Here is a 6713-nt window from a genome sequence, read left to right on the forward strand (position 1 = left end):
GGGCAGAAGAAGAGAGAATCTCAAGCCGACTCCACACTGAACATAGAGCCCAGACCCTGAGATCATGACCTGAGCCAAAATCAAGAGTCAGATCCTTAACAGACTGAGCCACACAAGCACTACTTACATGTCCCTTTTAGTCTCATCCCCTTCTCTACTACCCCCATAGGTAACCACTATTGGATTTTTATGATAATCACTTCCTTATTTTTCTATATACTTTGAATGCCTATGCTACATACCTAAACAACATACTTTCTGGGTGCCTGGGTGGCTCAGTCGGTTAAGAGTCTGCTTTGACTCAGGCCATATCTCAGGGTCTTAGGATGGAGCCCCACATCAGGCTTCCTGTCCAGCAGGGAGTCTGCAGTCTGCTTCTCTCTCTCCCTCTGCCCTTCCCCCTGCTTGTGCTCTCTCTCATTCTCTCTCAAATAAATAAATAAATAAATAAAATCGTTTTAAAAAACCAATATACTTTCTTTTTGTCTCTTTGAAACTTTATATAAATGGAATCACATTTCTCATTTCTTATTTCTATTTCTGTGTAATATATATGACATATAATATTTATTATTTACATTTCTCTATTTTTATTGTGTTATAGCATCCCATTGTATGGAATATACCACAATTTATTAGCCATTCTATCATTAACGAACATTTAAATTACTTCCAGTTTTTGGCTATTATGACTAGTGAGCAAATGAATATTCTCTTTTCTTCTTAAAGATTTGTTTTCTAATTTTTTAAAAATATTTTATTTATTTATTTGAGAGAGAGCAGAGTGTGAGAGAGAGCTTGAGCAAAGGTGAGAGGCAGAGAGAGAGGGAGAAACAGACTGCCTGCTGAGCAGGGAGCCCTATGCGGAGCTTGATCTCATGACCCTGAGATCATGACCTGAGCTGAAATCAAAGTCAGTCTCTCAACTGACTAAGCCACCCAGGCACCCCAGTGAGTAAATGAATGATATGAACATTATGTGCATGTATTCTGGCACATGTAAGTACATACTCATATTTATTCCAAGGAATAAAGCTGCTAGGTCATAGAGAATGTATATCTTCAATAGATTAGGCAATGTTTTAAAAAAATCATTGCACCAATTTATGCTCCTACCAGCATGTTATGAGAGTTTCAGTTGACTCACATCCTTGCCTACACTTGGCATGGTCAGCCCTTTTAACTTTTGTCAATCTGGTGGTGTGTTGTGGTATCCTGTGGCTTCAAATTTGCATTTCTCTAACTACTAATGAGGTTGAGTGTCTTTTTATCTATTTACTGGACTTTTGTATTTCCTCTTCTGTAAAGCATCTGTTCACATCTGTTGCCCATTTTTCTATCAGACAGACTTTTTCTTATTAATTTTTAAGAATAATTTATATAGTCTGGATACAACATATCTTTTATCTTTCCAGTTTTTACCTTGTATTTTCATTTACTTTATGGGTTTTTTCTTAGAGATTTTATTTATTTATTCATGAGAGACACAGAGAGACAGAGACATAGGCAGAGGGAGAAGCAGGCTCCCTACAGAGAGCCCTATTCGGGACTCAATCCCAGGACTCTAGGATCACGACCTGAGCCAAAGGCAGACACTCAGCCACTGAGCCACTCAGACATCCCTATTTTATGACTTTTTATGACTTTAGTTTTTAGAACTGTTTTAGATTTAGAGGAAAATTGAAAAAATACAGAGAGAGTTCCCATATACCTCACACTCAGTTTTCTCTATTAACATCTTACATTAATACAGCATATTTGGGGCAGCCTGGGTGGCTCAGTGGTTTAGTGCTGCCTTCAACCCAAGACGTGATCCTGGAGACCCAGGATCGAGTCCCACATCGGGCTCTCTGCATGGAGCCTGCTTCTCCCTTTGCCTGTGTTGTGTGTCTGCCTCTGTGCGTGTGTGTGTGTGTCTCTCATGAATAAATAAATAAAATCTTAAAAAATAAATAAAATCTTTAAAAAAACAGCATATTCATCACAATGATGAACCAATATTGATATGTTATTAAGTAGAATCCATACTCTATTCAGATTTCCTTTTTCTGTTGCAGGATCCCATGCAGGAATGAACAATTATGTTTAGTTGTCATACCTCCTTAAGGTACTCTTGGCTGTGACAGTTTTTCAGATTTTTCTTGTTTTTTATGAACTTGAGAGTTTTGAGGAGTACTTTGTGGTATCTTTGTGGTGTCTGTCCGATCAGGTGAGGGCCCCCACAAGTGGGGTGATGACTGGGTGGAAGCTGGTGGTACAGGCTTCACCTGAGGCAGAGCAAAGGAGACAAAAGTTTATTGAATACACTGCAAGGGAGCTGTGGGTGAGACAGCAGAGGAGAGACTGAATGAGGCAGCAGATAGAGGCTGTTTTTCACGGGGGAAGATGAGGAGGTATGGCAATGCATGGAATTCACCCTTTTCTGGTAATTGTGCCTGGTTGTAAGTAGCCTATTGGTCAGTTAGGGCCTATGGGTATCTTGAGGTGGGGCACCTGTTGGTCCTGTCTGTCTTCAGTCAGGGGGCTGCTGTGGGCCCTTTCTACATTCCATTGCTCAAACCTGTTTGCCTAAAAGCCACCTCTACATACTTGTCATCAAATATTTTGTAGGATGTCCCTCAATTGGGATTTGTCTGATGTTTTCCTCATGATTAGACTGGGATTATGGGTTTGGTGAGATAGGCCATAGAAGTAAAGTGCCGTTCTCATCACATATCAAGAGTACACACTATCAGACATGGTTTGTCACTACTGATGTTGGCTTTGATCACCTGGCTGAGGTAGTGTTTGCCAAATTTCTCTACTGTACAGTTACTGTACAGTACTGTACTGTTTACCCCCACTTTTCCATTCTGTTTATGGTATCTTTTTAAAATGAATTCTTTTTTAAAATTTTTTTTAATATAAGTAATCCCTACACTCATCATGGGGCTCAAACTTATGACTCAGAGATCAAGAGTCTCACACTCTTCCAACTGAAACAGCCAGGCACCCTTGAAAAGAAAGTCTTAATTTTAATTGAGTGGGGGCTGCATGGTCTAGGGGTATGGCACGATCTAGCCTCCACAGGACTCCCTGATGGCTGATTTGCAGGGACCAAGCCATTTTAATGCTGCCTCTGGGATCACTCAGAACTTACTGCTGGAATTAATGGGACTGAGGGGCAGAATTAGGGAAACAAACTAAACTGTGTCTTCTTTCAAATCTTGTATCTGGATATCTCCTTTTAAAACTCAAGAGCCAGGAACCTGGGTGGCTCAATGGTTGAGCATCTGCCTTTGGCTCAGGGTGTGATCCCAGGGTCCTGGGATCAAGTCACACATCGGGCTCCCCGCAGGGATCCTGCATCTCCCTATGCCTATGTCTCTGCCTCTCTGTGTGTCTCTCATGAATAAATAAATAAAATCTTTTTTAAAAAATAAAACTCAAGGGCCACAAATTTGACATCTTTGTTTCCTAGTTCTTCTCTGAGAATCCTTCCCTCAGGGCAAAGAATGACAGGAGTCTTGGCTATTTGGCCTGGGAGGAGAGGGGTGTGTGATGAAGGCGGAGGAGGAGGCTTCTTTAGAGGAGTAACACATAGCCACCTCTAAATGCTTCGAAGAAAAAGAAAAAGTTAACCACACGTACATCACCGATGATTTACTGAACACTAAAGATTGAATCAGGAAGGCTACAAATAGGAGGCAGAACTACTGACGATTCAAAATATGACCTTGAGTACATATGCCCTTCACCAGGTTCAATCTCTCAATCTATGAAACAAAGAGAAAGCTTCCTACGGTGTTTATTTTGCTGAATTCCTAGGCTCTAAGGAGCAGTGATGCCTCTTGGAGACCTCAGAGGAAAGGAGGGATTTAGATTTACAGGCTAAGATATTCATCCCAATTTCAAAAAGGGATGTTATTTCTCAAGACACAGAGTATGAAAGAGACTGAGGTTTTCTCGCAGGGAGGAGAAAGAGAAGGGATTTTATGTTCCTGTCTATAATATCTTTGTTCTTCTTCAAATTAAAAGAAATAAGAATGTTCTAGAACTCTTTCAAGAACAGAAAAATTCACCCCATTTCCTGTGTCTTTAGGCTGGGTGAAATGGCGTGGAGTTCTTCACTTTTAGCTGATTGTGCTCCTAAAGAAGGTTTATTTAGACAAACTCTTTCAGGGCCTTTGGTTTAGAATCTATTTTAGGATATGCAGCAAGATGGACAAAGAAGAAAATTTTAGTTGATGTAAAGAGAAATGACTCCATCATGCTTAAGAATGAATTTTTAAAAAATGATTAAATTCTTTTTGATTTTTTTTCAAGCTAGTCATTTCAGAGTTGATGCTTTGAAAATTAGCTGCTTTAGACAATTTTGGTAATCTAATAATTTCACATTCCTAATGGAAAACTATCCTTCCCCCTTTCAGATTTTTTTTAGATTTCTTTCTTTTTTAAAGATTTTATTTATTTATTCATGAGAGACACACAGAGAGAGAGGCAGAGACATAGGCAGAGAGAGCAGGCTCCATGCAGAAAGCCCAATGTGAGACTCAATCCCGCGACCCCAGGATCATGCCCTGGGCCGAAGGCAGACACTCAACCACTGAGCCACCTAGGCCTCCCCAGATTTCTTTAAAGTCACTTTTGTGCTGGGTCACCTGCCTGACTCAATCTGAAGAGCATGTGACTCTTAATCTCAGGGTCCTGAGTTCATCAGTAGTTCAAGCCCTATATTGGATGCAGAGATTACGTAAATAAATAAAAATCTGAAAAAAAATAAAGGCACATTTGTGCAAATTCTTGCCTCTGAAAGAATGCAAATTTGAGAGTCAAAATTTTCCTGAAGTTGAATGAAGAGATCCAGATTCCATTCCATCAATTGAGAGTGGCTTTTGTAAGCATAGTGGATTCTGAAAGTTCAAAACAGTATCTGGGGAGTGTTCTGATTCCTGTTTTGAGTTGGGCAAGTTTTTCCTGGTATAGGTCTGCTACCTAAGAAACTCTTGGGATCACTGCCTTCAATCCATCTCCTATTTTCTCCTTCAGTTAATCCCAAAAAGAAAATGGAAATTGGAAACTGTGTAAACAGTAGGACATTTTCTCCCAAAAAGTTTGTCTTGCATTTGTTCACTTTACAAAGCTCAAACACCTTCAATGGCTCCCCATTTCCTGTCAGTTGATGTGTTCTTTTATTTAACATTTAACATTCTCAATAAAAATGTCCCTAATTGAAATTTTTAGCCCTATGTGCCTCTCCCCCATATAATCTCTTCTTTGGTTAAATTAAACAGTTAATGTTTAACCTGACAGGCTTTCTCCATGCTGCACCTTACAGTTTTTGCTACCTGCCAGAACCACTCCCTCTCCGATACTTGCATATTGAAACCACAGCATCTTTCAAGGTCATGGGCCAGGGCATCCTTTTCTGATATTAGATGCCACATTGTGTCACTTCTTGCTTAATATCATAGGCAAAAAAACTTGTGATTAATGTGGGAAACAACGGCAGAAGGAAATGTAGGTAAAATTAAATGTCCTTATAACCTGCAACCCATTGACAAATACTTCTGGCAGGCAGCGTCTAACATTCCTCCAAGAAGCTCTCTACTGTCTTAATGTTAATGACTTGCTAGAGGGAAAAACTACTTTAGCCTGACAATAGCAAGATCTCCAATATCCCAGGAGTCTTGAGCGTAAAAAAAAAAAAAAAATCCTTTTTGGAACTTCCCTTATCTTCACCTCCCCAAAACCATAGTACATAATCAGGTGCTCTTCACAGTTCCAGGGCAACAGCTCTTTCTGCCCAGGACCCACAGGTCCTGTTCCTGAGCTTTAAAAAAAAAAAAAAAAAACACCTTTCTGGACTGAAGACATCCCAAGAATTCTTTCTTGGCCATAGGCTCCAGACTCCAACAACACTACTCCAAAATACACATGATGAGCACTGGTTATTGTACGCAAGTGATGAATCACTGAATCCTACTCCAGAAACTAATGTTACGCTGTACGTTAACTAAAATTTAAATTTGAAAAAAATATATCATAGGCCAAAAGACTTAAAAGTTGGAAGAGAGGATCCTGGTCTAATTAGTAGGTCTAGCCCTCACCTAACACTGAGCAAATGGATGAAGTAATTAACGTTCTTGGCCCCACATTCTTGGTGGATAGGAGAGTCTTAGGATAGGAGAGTCTTAGGAGATCTTGCCAGATTTAGCAAATCAAGATATATGACGGCCAGTCATATGTGAATTCCAGATAAACCATGAATACTTTTTAAGTATAAGCATGTCCCATGAAATATTCACGACATAGTTCTACTAAAAAGTATTCGTGATTCATTTGAAATTCAAATTTAACTAGGCGTTTTATATTTTATCTGGCACTCCTGCTTAGAGGGCAGGGGCTCCTCGAGGCGCCTGGCTTCCACCCAGCAGGTGCTCAGCATCTGTGCAATTGTTAGAACGAAATCCAAACCAGCTCCGCAGCTTCCACAGCTGCACCCGAGCTGGGCGGAGCCAAGCCACCGGGAAAGACGGACACCCCCGACACCGTCACTGGAGATCGGCCAAGGGGTCTGCACCTGGGAGGCAGCCCCACCCGGTGGGCACTCAAGATCCTTCCACAGGCTTCGTCATCCCCCCACGTCCCCGACCCCCTGCCCTACGCTCCGTCTCGTGACTGGTGGTCACGGGCCGGGGGAGCGGAGCCGCCCGACTCTCCAACCGCTGTCT

This window comes from Nyctereutes procyonoides, unplaced genomic scaffold (genome assembly GCF_905146905.1).
Source record: "Nyctereutes procyonoides isolate TBG_1078 unplaced genomic scaffold, NYPRO_anot_genome, whole genome shotgun sequence".
Classification (NCBI taxonomy): domain Eukaryota; kingdom Metazoa; phylum Chordata; class Mammalia; order Carnivora; family Canidae; genus Nyctereutes; species Nyctereutes procyonoides.